General features: G+C 38.1%; 1 protein-coding gene and 1 long non-coding RNA gene across 5 annotated transcripts in view; one reads left to right on the top strand and one right to left on the bottom strand.

Moving 5' to 3' along the window:
• LOC131507051 (uncharacterized) overlaps positions 1 to 14,344 on the bottom strand; it is a 77,292-nt gene extending 62,948 nt beyond the window's left edge. Inside the window, exons 1-2 of the long non-coding RNA XR_009259295.1 lie at positions 14,033 to 14,344; positions 6,196 to 6,236 (exon numbers count right to left, since the gene is read on the bottom strand). This is a non-coding gene — a long non-coding RNA (uncharacterized LOC131507051). The remainder of the gene's footprint in view (positions 1 to 6,195; positions 6,237 to 14,032) is intronic.
• Positions 1 to 15,505, top strand: part of SCOC (short coiled-coil protein) — a 44,394-nt gene that overhangs the window by 20,103 nt on the left and 8,786 nt on the right. Inside the window, exon 1 of one of the 4 annotated variants that reach the window (XM_058721320.1) lies at positions 14,373 to 14,481. The exons of 1 other annotated variant lie outside the window; for it this stretch is intronic. The gene's annotated coding sequence lies outside the window, so the exon portion shown is untranslated. Of the gene's footprint in view, positions 1 to 14,372; positions 14,542 to 15,505 lie in introns of those variants that run through there. 2 more of the 4 variants (XM_058721322.1, XM_058721323.1) reach the window with 2 other exon arrangements.

Here is a 15,505-nt window from a genome sequence, read left to right as displayed (position 1 = left end):
CAGAGAAAGGGCACCAACCCCAAGCTTGGAGAAGGGAGCACTCAGTGCTTCAGGCAAGACCTGTAGAGCCCTGGGAACTCTGGGCTGTCTGCACAATGGTACAGTGTGACCAACTGACAAGGTCCAGATGCTGGAGTCATCATTTTACAAAGCCAAAGTTACTAATAGAAGAGAAAAATCTTTCCAAGAAGATTCCTTATAGAGAAAACAGAAAAGTAAAACAAAGCAAAACAATTAAATTCAATCGACTGGGACATCAAATGGTCTAGGAGCTCAGAGCTAGGAAGTTACTTAGTAAAATTAGAACTTTGATAAGTTTTACAGTTTTCCAAAGGAAATCTTCTGCTAAATAATTATACCTTTTTTCAACCATGATCCATCCTTCCTTCCTTCCTTCCTTCCTTCCTTCCTTCCTTCCTTCCTTCCTTCTTTAGAGAACAAGTGGGGGAAGGGCAGAGAGAAAGGGAGAGAGAAAATCTTAAGCAGACTCCATACCCAGCATGGAGCCCGGGGTGGGGCTCCATCTCAAGATCATGAGATCATGACCTGAGCTGAAATCAAGAGTCAGAAGCTTAACCGACTGAGCCACCAGGTTTCTTTAAATGAAACATTAAACACATAAAACGATTTATGACTACTTTCTCAATGTTCCCAGGGATGGCATATAACTAGTACTTTTCTAGATACAAGAAGATCATTTATTTCATACAATGGATACTTTAGGAGGGCTTAGTTCTCTCTCAGAATCTTGGGTTTAAAAGGGCTGGAGGCACAGTATAGGCTAACCCATCCACATGGTAGAGTTGCAACATGGTACTATCATTTTTCTAGAAACTGATGCTTAAAAAACATAGTCATCTCTGAACTTTCCCTCACCTTTATCTTCCAGAGTTGGTTTAATCTTTTAACACATCCAGCTTTTACTTTAACATGTTTATGTTAATATCCCCTCTTCTCCATATCCGCTGCCTCTACCTCTCACAACTGAATTATTGGAACAGTCTTATACAGCCATATAACTTAGCATGTCAGAATCTTAGTTTCTTCATGTGCAAACTAAAGATAATCATAGTATCTACCTTACAGGATTATGGTGAGGATTGAATGAGGTATTTTAAGTGCTCAATTCAGCACCCTACAAATAGGTAGAACTCAATAAATGTTCGATATTATTGTTGTTATTATGTATTCTTCCTGCTATAGTCTCTTCCTACCAAATTCATCCTGCACACTATGTCTAAACAAATCTTTCTGGAAAACATGTCATTCCACCTTAGGAATCTGTCTTATCAAATTCCTGCTCCACTTTCCATGCCCTCTTCGGCCTAATCATTCATTCACTCTTTCATCTATTAATCTTTCGTTCAAACTCTTGATATATAACTTATTTCCTATTACTTCCAAACATGTATCATTCAACCATTAAGTTTATATGCTATCGCGGATCCGTGCTACAGGGCAGGTATTGGGTATAGAGTAAAAATTATGGCAAAAGCACTGCCAACTCTCAGGGAATTTACAGTTGGGAGAATAAAGAGTATACTAGTCAGAAAAGTGTCTTCACATGCCCCCCCCCCCACCATATGTTCTATGTGTTCCTAACCCAGCCCAACTGCTCTCTCTTCTCTTCAAAGTTCTGTCATACTTAGTACCACCCTATTTTACACTTTTCTGTCTAATGAGGGTTCTATGGGTCTTAACAAATAGATAATAAACTCCCTGAGAGACTTCTATATTCTCTTAAGTGACTAACACGCTAGGAGCTCAAAATGTACTTTTCAACAGACATTGACTCATTTTTATAGGGTTTTATAAGTTTTTATAGGATACAGAACACATATATTCTCTTTTGGTCCATATTTTCAAAATTTACATATTTAAAATCTGAAGACTAATAAAGGGAGGAGAATTTATATTTTTGTCAATTAGAATATGTATTCATTTGGATCTAGAGCTCTTTGATTTATTATAGCTGATTATGGCCTGTTATTGGATTAACTGAGAGTCCATGAGTATTTGAGAACTGCACATTAGTTTGTATTTTTCTTTCACTATTTTTTATAGAATTGGAAACTTTTCCTAAATAAACTCTTCGTTATGGCTATTATTACTGTGTAACGAACCCAGAAACTTAGTGTTGTAAAGCAACACTCACTTTATTTTGCTCACAATTTTTGTGGCTCAGTGATTCAGGAGGGGCCTAGCTGGGTAGTTCTCCCTTAGGGGTCTCTCATGCTAGTGAGGTCAGACATCAGCTGGGGGTGCTGTCTGACGTTTGGAAAGAACCTTAGACTCGTTAGACTTTTATTCCCATCCCCGAAGTGAGACTGCAGGCAAGTCACTTTATTTTTCCTGGGGCATTTTGCTGGGGCTCTTTTTTGGCACATGATGAAATAAAACCAATAAATTGAGAATTCTTCCAGCTCAAAAGTTCTATGATTCGATGAAATGCAAAAATAATATTTGTATGTTAAGAGATACAAATCACTGTGTATAATTAAAGTTATTCTACAGGCAGAAAATGTTACTAAAGGGAAGGGAAAACATAAGGATAGAGGTAATGAAATAAAAAAGTTTTGTCGTGAAATAGAAACTTACCTTAAATCAATTTTGCCACTAGAGGTCACTAGTGTACCATCCCAAAAGAGAATACATGCACTCAAGTCACTAGCAGTTCCCTGTCTATGGCCTCCAAATGACATTCATGGTATCTTTCAGTTTATTCTGAATATCTCCTTTAGTTGTCAGAGGTATATGTTATGATGAATGAGGTCACCATGCTTGTCACTATAGGTGATGTTTCATGTGTGCTTAATGTGGTGTAAGTGTGAAGATCCCTGACTGGAACCATAAGGAAAATGACTTCTTTGGCTATTCTGCCCTCTCAATGAGATGTGATGAGGAGCAGTGAGATAATTTGACAGAAAGTTATATGAGCTCTGAGGTGGAAAGACACTGTGGAAATACACTATCATCCTCTCATGCAGCACAGACATGCCTGCTTTTTATAAGACAGAAAAAGTGGCAGAGCACTCAGTCATTCATTCATACAACCTATATTTGTGGACACATATGTAGGCACCAAGCTTGGCAAGGGGCTACATTAATGAAGAAGATCAACTGGTCCCTTCAAGGAATTTAAGGAATCAGGTTTAGGAGGTTTTAGATACAATTAGTTCTTCTAGACCACCATGCCAAGCAACTTGCCCTCAGATATTTTTCTTTCATCTTCCCAACAGACCTTTAGGATAAGCTCTGTAATTCCCATTCCCGTAGATGGCCACTTGCAGCACAAGAGCCAGTGGCTCTTATGAGGTGATGTTAAGAGTAGACGATACACCTTTTACATCAACTCCAAAACTGAACCACAGAGATGCTTGCAAGAAATGTTAAAATACAGAGTTGGGCTGTGGCCAGTGATGCTTGTTAGACAAAAATATTAAAATTTATTTCAACAAAAACCTCTTCAGATTGGAGAAACAATGTTCTAAATGAAATTAATACCCTGAAACATAAAAATACAGAGAGATCACCTCTAAAGAAACTTCTTTATTTATTTTAAAAAAAATTTCTTTTTATGAAGAAATTTCTGTAAGAAGGATGAACTCCAAAATACCTCTGAAGGCCATATCAATTTTCTCCCAAAATGGAAACTACATTGTATTTTCTTCTAATTTGCTGCCTGTTGTACATAAAGAAACTCAAAACTCACAAGTCTATCATCAAGGAAGAGTAACAAGGAATTCTGGGCTCTTTCCATAACTTGAGGACCTGTTTCTTCTACAGCTTTAAGGGGACTTGAACTGATTTAAATTAGTTGTCATCAGACTCTAGACCAGACACAGGCTGTTTCTGAGCAGGGACACAAGCAAAGCCCTCATCCCTTAGTAGCGAGCCTTTCTCTTGTTATCTGCCTTCACGAGAAAAGGAGAAAAACAGCCTGGACAAATCCCTGCTTCAAACTGAGGACGCTTTGATCTGCTTTTGCTGTGATGAGTGTTACTAACTATCCTGAAAATTTCTAATTTTAACCACTTATTTTAAAACAAACTACAGACAGGTTTTTCCTTCCTTCTGATTGTTGCAAAATTCAGTGAAACAGTGAAAAAGAAAAAGTAGGACTCCAAAATAGCTACAAAAAAATACCTGGGTGATTTTAAAAAACACGATTGTTATTGTGCCATTGACTTCTACTGATGCTTCTTCCATGCCGGCTAGTGTGGTTCTCTTCCATTTTGACTTATAGGCACCCTATCATTTTATGAGACAGACATTTTGTAGTATTACCCTGAAATAATTGTGTAAGGAAGGAGGAAGAAAAATGGGAATTTGTCACAGAACTAAAGATTATTCAAGTTAGAGATTTGGGGGAGAGGCAGTCCGTAATGAGCCCTGTGTGTCACTATATGCTCTTGCTGGCATGCTAAGAAGTCTTTATCCAGACCGTTTCTTGGGGTGCATTTGCAGAGTGCGACTTTAAGGGTTGAGGTAATGCCTCTCCCTGGTTAAAGAGCAAGCTTGCTTCCACTAGCCGTAAAAGCAATGGACTCCCTGAGTTCAGTATTCCTCCCTGTACTGTAACCCCCTGTGTGTGCAGGCACCTACCTGGGTCCCTCAGCCTCCGCACTGTGGGACTTGGGGAATGTGGAGGACAGAAGCTAGCCAGCGTGAAGCTCACGTTGCTGGCGAACTATCCCTAATAGAGTTCTCGGACTCCGACCAGGCATCTCCTGTCTCCTACCAGCATTCATGAATTCATAGCAGGCTAACTTGTTAGCCTTTAAGTAACGTAAAATCTCAGAGCCTAACAGAGGAACTCTCCCAAGTTGGTTATTTTTAGCACAAACAGTTACTAGGGAAACAGAAAAGTATGAGAATCATGCTTGTATATTGGAAGTAGGAAAATACATTAGCACTCTTAGCCTTGCTAGTAAGGCATTCTGGTACAAAATATCAGTTTCACTATTACCCTGACACCTATGCATGTCAAAGAATCACTTTGTCACATTAAAACAGAATCCCCTTTATGCTCCCAGAGCCCAATGATTACTGTTGATTTTAAAGCAAAGTGTTTTATGAAGATGTAGTGGAGCATGCACCCAACCAAAATGATTAATAATCGTAGATTTGCATATAGAGAACCACAGAAACCCAAAATCTTAAAAGCGGGAATGGAGTGGCGCAAAGATCAATCACTGAGGAAAGCTTTCAGGACCTATGGCAGGCCTGTTACTAAGGGCTAGATGGTCAGACACAACCAAACCATCAAAGGTTGACTCTTAAATATGGGAATCATCTGTTATCACTCACTGGTAGTGCTCCTTGATAAATGCAGTGGTATTTTATATAATATTAGAGAAGCAGAATGAACTTTATTACAATCCTTCACTTGAGGACACAGGAGTCTATAGAAAAGTGACTCATCCTCTACAGATTTATGGTCAATTTCAAATATTTGGATATTCTACAGTATTTAGCTTATAATGAACCCTGAACTAAAATTTTCAACTAGTAAATATATGAAGAATTGAATGGACAAATATAGATTGAGCCAGAGCTGGAACCCAGGCTTCCTCTTGTTCAAACCAATGCTTATTACAACGCTGATAGATCAGGCTTTCCAAACCAGTCCTTTGCATACCATCATCACACTTTTTGCCACATTAAATTAACCCTTTAATTAACGTTATTTCTGAACATACCTTTGTTTTAGGCAACAACATCTGCAAGTTGAGGGTCGGTTGTATTATTTGTATTTTTCAATTACAATAAAATATGCAACGATTTTTAAAGGCTAATCTTGCACAGCCAGAGGTATAAGCACCAATCTTTGGGAAACTGATTAAACATTACTTTGTGTAGAGAAAAATGAGCATCAAGACTGCAGAATCATTCCCAATTACTTTCAGTTTTGCCATAAAGTCCAAAGCTTGATTCCATGAAGACCCTGAAGTCCTTCTGAATTCTCATTTGAGAAATTCTAAAAATACACTGGCAATTTCTTACTTTTTCTCTATTAAACCAATGAATGAAAATAACTCTAATCAAATTAGCCAACTATTGGTTATTATCAAGAAATTATAATGTTGAAAAAAGTATACATGAACAGCTTAATTTACCAAATAGCAGCATGGTATACTCTTAAGTCTAGTTTTGAAATCAAGTTTCAACAAGTAGAGTATATTCTTGACTCACCAAATTTAGGACATCACTCACTCTCCAATGAATTCAATAACCTTTCAAGGGAAAAAAATAAGTAAAAAGGAAAATGTGAGTTCTTATTTAGGAATGAGATGAAACACATTTTGCAAATTAATGAGCTTAAAGTATCAGGGAACACACCTGGTTACACTTGAAAGTTATCAAAATTCCTCCATTTAGCATATTTCACTTTAAAATATCCCCAGAATGTTTAGAACTCTCTAATTGCTTAAGTTAGAAGTTTCATGTTCATGATGAGATTATGTCAGGCTGAAACATCAAAATGATCTTGGAAGTTCTCTACTATTTATCATTTCTTCCTTACATAATACATTGTTCTGTAACAATAGTTTTCAATTTAGAGTGCCCCATTCTTTACGAAGAGTATTTTACTTTTACGCTTTTATTTAGATGGTTATAAATTAATATATGCATATCCCAGATAACAAATGTTCATCTTATAATCAAATATTTCTGTGCAATTTCAGTGATTTCTATTTGTACATGTATGTTTGCCTTATTCAGAAGAAGGGAATTTTGTGGCTATTTTTAAACCATTTTTTAATTGAAAAATATAATGCAAATATGGAGCATTTATTTTTATATAAAAATAAATGTATAGCTTAATGAATGTTTACTCAGGACTAGTTTGGTAAAATTTCAACTTCCTTTTTCTATCCACTTGGGTGTACTGTTCTTTTTTGTTATATTTTTGTTATTTCAAGGGTTTTTCTTCTTTTTCTTTTTTCTTTTTTTATACAGTATTTTTTTAAGTTTATTTATTTATTTTGAGAGAGACAGACAGAGCACACAAGCGGGGGAGGGGCAGAGAGAGAGGAAGAGAAAGGAAATCCCAATGTGCAGCTCAAACCCACAAATAAGAGATCATGACCTGAGCCGAAGTCAAGAGCTGGACACTTAACCGACTGAGCCACCCAGGCCCTATCAAGGGTTTTTTTCTACATTCAAGGGCAGAACTTAATTATCAGTAACACTGTTTTATCAAATTTGCAATATTCTGTGATTGATATATTGCTAACTTTAGGATTATCATTTGGTACATTCTCTTTTTTGAGATAGTTTTTCTAAAGACTTCCTTTAAACTCTAAAATATCTTACAAGATATATGTTTGGTTCCAGAATTTTTTAAAAGGCAAATGCTCTAAAATAATCATATTCTACTCGATGACAATCATTTTCTTGCATCTTTTCGGTGGTTTTAGCATCCAAAATAAACCATAGATTTTTTTGTCTGTTTTTAAAAATGTCTTTAAAAATTTTTTTCTTAATGTTTATTCATTTTTGAGAGACAGAGCATGAGTTGAGGAGTGGCAGAGAGAGAGGGAGACACAGAATCCAAAGCAGGCTCCAGGCTCCAAACTGTCAGCACAGAGCCCTGTGCGGGATTTGAACCTGTGAGATCATGACCTGAGCTGAAGTTGGATGCTTAACCAACTGAGCCACCCAGGTGCCCCTAAAAGTATGTATTTTAAGTGTCCTTTTATCTACAGGTTTTCTTTGCATTCTTTTCCCACCCAGTGCATTTTATTTTCTTTTTGTTGAAGAAAAGGGCTTTTTGTTTGTTGTTTTTGTCGTTTTCTTGAGAGCCAAATTTTGCAAATTTTGTCCAGGTGGTAGATTTACCATATTTCTCTCTGACCTCTGTTTTCCTGTTAAATTGCTACTTTATGGGCTTGATCAGGTCAGGTTGCAATTTCTTTTCCTTTTTTGGTGGGGGCGGGCAGGCAAGACTATTTCATAGGTGGTGGTACATTCTTCTTCCATCAGGAAATAAATGCTGTTTGGTGCATTCTCTTTGCAGTTTAGTGGTATTGGTGCTCTAGATTAGTGTTTCTCAGGGGTCTTTCTCATTGTATCCCAACCCCCAGAGCCTTTGAGACATTATTTTCCTAATCGCACCCTCCCCTTATGAAATTGTCTTTGCGAAGCTTGGAAAACAATTATTTCTTCAAGTATTTTTTAGAACCAAACTCTCCTTCCTTTCCTTCTGGGACTCTGATGACACAAAATGGTATCTCTTTTGTTGTCTTTCATTCCTGAGGCTGATTGGTTTTTCCCATCATTTTTTCCCCTGTAGTTCAAATTGCACCACTTCTACTGAGGTTTCCACAAGTTCACTCTTTCCTCTTTCACCTCCATCATACCACTGATTCTTCAGTTTCACATTTTAGTTATTTTATGTTTCAGTTATAAAGTTTCCATTTGGTTCGTATTCATAGCTTTTATTATGTTACTTATACGCTCAATTGTAACCTCTGTTTCAGGATTTTTCATGATTGCTTGTTCAGATACTTTTTAATAGCTGCCTAAAATCTTTTCTGGATATTTTCAACATTTGTGTCATCTTAGTATTGGTATCTGTTGACTGTTATACCCATGTGAATTGAGATTTCATAGTTCTTCATAAGCTGAATAATTGTGGATTGGATCCTGGACATTTTGACTATTAGATCCTGAGACCCTGGGTCTGGTTTAAATCCTATGGAAAACGTTAATAGTTTTGTTTTAGTGGGAATTTGAGTTGGTTAGGTTGAGGCAGCAAGTTCCAACCCACACCTTCTTTGGGCTGTGGTTTCAAAGTCATTTCAAATTGGAAAGTCTATGCAGTGCTTTATTTTTACTTAATTCTAATGATCCTGATAATAGTTCAATAAAGTTGGTTTTATGATACTTACTTTACAGATAAAAAGAGAAGTTTGAATTCAGCCTATCACTAGCTGTATGATATTGGGCAATTTAAGCCTTAATTTCATCTCCAAAATGGGATGGATAATACCTACATCATTGGATTGTTTGAGAACTGAATAAAATAATACATGTAGCATATCTAGCATACTTCAAACCCTAAAGAAATCCTGGATAGTCTTCTCATTTTAAGAAAAAAAAATCACTCTCAGGGCTCCTGGGTGACTCAGTTGGTTGAGCGTCCGACTCTTGATTTGGCTCAGGTCCTGATCTCACGGTTCATGGGATTGAGGCCCATGCTGGGCTCTGCGCTGGTGGCAAGGAGCCTGCTTGGGATTCTCTCGCTCTCGCTCTCTGCCCTGCCCCACTCTCTCTCTTTCTCTTGCAAAAGAAATAAACATTAAAAAAAAATCAGTTGCAGGGGCACCTGGGTGGCTTAGTCAGTTAAGCATCCGACTTTGACCTCTCCCCCGACTCATGCTCTGTCTCTGTCTCTCTCTCTCAAAAATAAATAAATAAATAAATAAATTTTTAAAATCAGTTTCAGTGGGAAAAAATAATATATAATCAAATACAAACAATTTAAGTTACAGAAGATGACTTTTGACAGTCATATACACATGTAACCACCACTCCAATAAAAATATATAGAACATTTCCACTACAACAGAAAGTTCCCTCAGGCCTCTCTGTGGTCAACTCTTATCTGTCCTCAACCCCAGGCAACCACTAATCCAACTATTATAATAAATAAGTTTTGTCTGCTCTAGAGCTTTATATTAATAAAATCATACAGTTTGCACATTTTCTATCTGGCTGTTTTCACTCAGCATAATACACTTAAGATTCATCCATATTGGTAGTTTGTTACTTTTTATTGCTGACAAGCTTTCTTCCATTATTTTACTGGGATGTTTTTCCATTACTGATTGAAAGAGTTCTTAGAAATTCTGAATTCAAGTCCTTTGTTAGATCACATATTATGATTTTTTTCCCAGTCTATACATTGTCCTCATTTTCAAAATGGTGTCTTTCAAAGAGCAGGGTCACCTGGGTGGATAGGTTGGTTAAGCATCCAGCTTGGGCTCAGGTCATGATCTCACAGTTGGTGAGTTTGAGCCCCACATGGGGCTCTGTACTGACAGCTCAGAGCCTGGAGCCTGCTTTGCAGATTCTGTGTCTTCCTCTCTCTCTCTGCCCTTCCCCCACTCATGCTCTGTCTCTCTCTTCTTCAAAAATAAACATTAAAAAGAAGAGCAAAAATTATTAATATTTATAACGTTCAATTAATCATTTTGTTCTTTTATGGGTGTGTGTGTGTGACCTTTCACAAAAAATTCTGCCAACACCAAAGAGATGAAGACTTTTTTCTTTGACCTCTTCTAGAAGATTTACAGTTTAAGCTTTTATGTTTTAATTTATGATCCATTCAGAATTAACAGTTATCTGTATGCTATAAGGTAGGGATCGAGGTTCATTTTTTTCCCTTCAACTGATATTCAGTTGTTCCAGCACCATTTATGGAAAAAAATCTATCCTTTCTCATGAAAGGTACCATTGTGAAAATCAATTGACCATATTATGTGTGGGTTTATTCCTAGATTCTATTCTATTTCACTTACCTATGTGTCTATAACAATACTCCATTTATTTTATTGCTTTAACTTTATAATAAGACTTGAAATAAGGTAGTATAAGTCCTCTAACTTTATGGTTCTATTACAACATTGTTATTCTGTATCTTTTGTTTTTCCATATGAGTTTTAGGATCAGTTTTAGACCATAATCTGTGAGAAAAGTGAAAGTTCTGGGATCAGGAATCACAACTGTTCAGACCCTTTGTCTAGGAGCAATTATTGGATTCAATCTCCTAAAAACTTGTAAAGGACTTTTGTGTCTATGTTCAGTTTTATGTCTTTTAATGTTTTGTCTAGTTCTGGAATCAGGGTAACACTGTTCTTATACAATGAATTGGAAAGTGTTCTTTCTTATTTTATTGTCTGGAAGAGTTTGTGTAGAATTTATATACTTACTTAATTTCTAAATTTTTCACAAATATCTTTGTTATTGATTTCTAGTTTAATTCTTTTGTCAGAAAAGAAAATATTTTATATGATTTCAATGATCTTATTTTTTTTTTAATTTCAATCATTTTAAATGTGTTGAGGTTTGTTTCATGATAGAGAATATGATCCATTTTCTTGAATACTCCATGTACATTTGAAAAGAAGTTATGTTCTAGTTATTAGGTGGAATTTTTTATAAGTGCCAACTAGGTGAAATTGGTTGATAGGCTTTTTAAGGTCTTCTATAACAATAGTTCCCAAAATTTCCCGCACTCTGTTGAAATCACCTTTGTATCTTCCCAAAGTATCAATGCCTGTATCTCAACCCTTGAGATTGTGACTTAAGAAGTAGGGGGTGTAGCCTGTTCTTCAGAATTCTTAAGAGCTTCCCGGGTGATTTTAATGTGCAAGCCAAGCTTGGGACTTGAGTTCCTTACTAGTTTTCTTTTTTTATACAATTAAAAAAATTTTTAATGTTTTATTTATTTTTGAGAGAGAGAGAGTGTGTGTGAGCAGGGGAGTGGCAGAGAGAGAGAGAGGAAGACACAGAATCTGAAGCAGGCTCCAGGCTCTGAGCTGTCAGCCCAGAGCCCTACACGGGGCTCGAACTCACAAACCGTGAGATCATGACCTGAGCCCAAGTTGGATGCTTAACCAACTGAACCACCCAGGCGCCCCTAATTTTCTGTATATGTGTATTTATTTTACAAATTACAGAGAGGGGAGTGATGAACTCTTCAGCTGCACTGTGGGTTGGTTTCTTATTTCAGTCCTACCAGTTTTTGCTTCAGTGCTAGTTTATAGCACTATTAGGATTTTTCATATTCTTTTTTAAATTTTTTTAAACATTTACTCATTTTTGAGAGACAGAGCATGAGCAGGGGCGGGGCAGAGAGAGAGAGGGAGACACAGAATCCAAAGCAGGCTCCAGGCTCTGAACTGTCAGCACAGAGCCTGACATGGGGCTCAAACTCAAGAGCCGTGAGATCATGACCTGAGCCAAAGTCGGATGCCTAACTAACTGAGCCACCAAGATGCCCCTCGTTGCCACATTTAAAAATGTTGCTTATAAAATAGAATCACCATATGATCCAGTAATTCTACTTCTGGATATACACCCAAAAGAATTGAAGGCAGGGTCTCAAAGAGATGTTTGCACACATCATTGTCATAGTAGCATTCACAATAGCTAAAAGTTGGAAGCAACCCAAGTATCCATTGACAGATATATAGAAAGACAAAATGTGCTCTATACATAAATGTAATGTTATTTTGTTTTAAAAAGGAAGGAAATTCTGACACATGCCACAATATGGATGACCCTTGAGGATGTTATGATTAGTGAAAAGTCAGTCACAAAAAAATAAATACTGAAAGAGATTCCACATACATGAAGTACCTACAGTAGTCATATTCATAGAGACAGAAAGAATGGCAGTTGCCAGGTGCTGGAGGGAGAGATAAATGAGGAGTTGCTTTTTAATGGGTATAAAGTTTCAGCTTTGCAAGATGAAAAGTGTTCTGGAGACTGGTTGCATGGCAATGTGAATATAATTAACACTATTGAACTGTACAATTTCAAATAGTTAAGATGAGGGGCACCTGGGTAGCTCAGCCAGTTGAGCATCTGACTCTTGATTTCAGGTCAGGCCATGAACTCTAGGATTGGGGGCTGGAGTCTGATGGGGCTCCGTACTGAGTGTAGAGCCTGCTTGGGATTCTCCCTCTCTCCCTCTGCCCCTCTCCCCCTGCTCGTGCACCATGCTCTCTTTCTCTAAAACAAATCAAAAATAAAATAAGAAGATGGTACTTTTTTTTGTTATTTGTATTTTATACTATAAACAGCATGTATATTTTATGCTCTAACAACAACAGTTTCTTTTAATACTTCTTAGTCTTTGGTGTTCTGCAGTTTCATCAGGATGTGTCCAGGTATGAAATTCTTTATTTTTAACCTGTTCAAGAATTAAGTGCTTCTTGAATCTGAGCATTCAAATATTCCACAGTCCTGAAAAATTCTTAGTTATTATTCTTTGAATACTGCTCACACCCATTGTCTGTAATTTCTCTTTTTGACACTCCTACTGGATATACACTGGATCTTTCTTATTTTTCATTTATTTAGCTCCTGTGTTGCATTCTAGTATATTTTCTCAGATTATGTCACATAGTTCCAGCCAAATACACAGTTCTCAAATACTGAATGGAAGATTTTTAGATATATATACATATATATGTATTATGTATATGTATATATATGTATATGTGTATATATACATATATTATGTATAATATATATGTATATTTTTAGATATATACACATATATATGTGTATATACACACATATATATGTGTATATACATATATACACATATATATGTGTGTGTTTATATATATATATATATATATATATATATATATATATATATATATATATATTCTTAAAAGGATTAAGGCGGTATGTCAGCAAACTGAACCCTAAGTGAAAAATCAAGAAACAGGCAGACATAGGCTCACCTCTACAACTCAGGAGAATGTGCCAGAGCCAAAACAATATGGTATTACTACCCTGTACTCACAAATATTAAACACAAGCAGGATGCTGCTTTGTGTCAAGTGCTATATATCAATGAATGCTATCAAGCCAGATTACATTACATCCCAAAGCCTGGCCACAGCATTTCACACTGAATGTATGACCTTGAGCAAGACATTTATTTATTCTTAAGCTTCAGTTTCTTTCTGTGGGTTGCTGTGAGAATCAAAATGAGAGAAGGTGAGCGAAAGTTCTATATATCAAAGTACTGTTAAAGTATTTTCTCAATTCTAAAATATTATTAAATGGTCAGGTGCACTATGGATTTAATAATCGTTTGGAAAGGAGGTGGAGAGGAACAATCCACTAGGGGTATTTGGGAAATTTAAAAATATGGAAAAGTTTGCTTTTTGAATTGAGGTACTACAGTATTATACTGGCTTTATCTATCTTTCACGCCCACAAATACCCTTTTCTTAAATCTGAATGATTTCTCTCGCCCCCGGCATTTGGTTTTACCAACCTCCTTCCTGACAGCTGTCAGAATTTTCCACACTGGATTTCTGACCCCAATTTTCAGGCTCCTGCTGAGACTGAAGGGCTGCTTTCCTGGGACTGGCTTTCTCACGCCTAACTTCGCCTCTGTACTGCCATTGGGTGTTGCTTTTCCTGGACCCGCCCACATCAGCCTCAATCCTGATTGGATGCCAACGTCCTTTTGTTATGGCAAAAGGTGGATCCCTGGGCTTCGACAAAGGACGATTGGGGCGTCGTACAGCTAATGCGCAGGCGTGCCTTCTTGAGTGGGGATTGGTGGGAGACTGGGCAGGACGGGGCGGGACAGGGCGGGACTCCCGTTTCCGCGCACGCTCTGTGGGCGCAGAGGGCGGAGCTGCCGGTACCGGTTGGCGAAAGTGTTGGGGCTTGAGGCGTCCTCCCTATCCCTCCCACTCCCAGCGCCTCCAACGGCAGGTGAGGACAGTCTCGGGCGGCGGAGGGCCTGGCCCCGGGCTATTGGAGTTTGCGGCCACGGTACAGCCAAGGGCCTGGAGGGCGGGGTAGACTGGACGCGATCCGGCGCACCAGGGGCCCGGGAAGAGCGGCCTCGGGCCTGGGCATTTGGTGGGCGGCGGAGGCCTGGCTGTCTGCAGAGCCCCTGCGCAACCTCCGTCTCATCTTCTCATTATTGAGCCTAGAGGTTCCTTTGGGGAGGGGCTGCTTTCATCTCTGAGGCGGACGTTCTGCCGCCTTCTCACCGTCTCTTCTGAGTCGAAGGCCGTTGTCCAGCCTCCCGCCCTGATTGGGACGGCGGAGGGGCGTTTGGGTGGAATGGGACCTGGCACGCCTGGACTAGTCCGTGGGTGCTCTGCCGAGAGCCCGCAGGTTGTGGGGAGAGGATGCCAAGGCGGGGAGGGTGGCGAGTGAGCGATAAATAAGGGCTTGGCGACAGCTTTCCAGGGGCTGAAAGCAGCTCCCGGGTTAGTTTCTACTTGGGCTTTAGGGTCCTGCTGAGCAAGTTTTGGGGAGTTAGGATTGAAAAGGAGAGAGAAGATACATTTCTGAAAGGCAGGACTTTTGTTATACAATGTAGCGAGACCACTACTATGACGTAACAATGTTAAAATGCTGTGCTGCCGACACCGTAAGTCTGTACCTGAAGATCCAAAGCTGTGCCTGTATATTGTTGCCGTACCCTTTGATTAAATTCACGGTAGCTAGTCATTCTCTGGGACTCTAGCTTCCGTTCCTGTCCTCATTGGACCGATCAAATCAATTCCTTAATCTTGTAGAATCTCAGACTACATTTATCTAACCAGAACAATTCAGAACTTGAAGGAGCCTGAACAGATAAACTCATGTTGAAAGTTGATACAGCTTGAAGGGAATGAAATTTATCTTCAGTTGCTTAGTAAAATATCAAAGGGATTTAACATCAAAGATTGCAAAATATTTGGAAAACTGAGATTAGGGCTGTTATTAAAGTTTTTTTCCATTA

This window comes from Neofelis nebulosa, chromosome 3 (assembly GCF_028018385.1).
Source record: "Neofelis nebulosa isolate mNeoNeb1 chromosome 3, mNeoNeb1.pri, whole genome shotgun sequence".
Lineage (NCBI taxonomy): Eukaryota > Metazoa > Chordata > Mammalia > Carnivora > Felidae > Neofelis > Neofelis nebulosa.
Note: the sequence above shows the minus strand (reverse complement) of the source record. Positions and strands in the feature narration are given on the sequence as shown.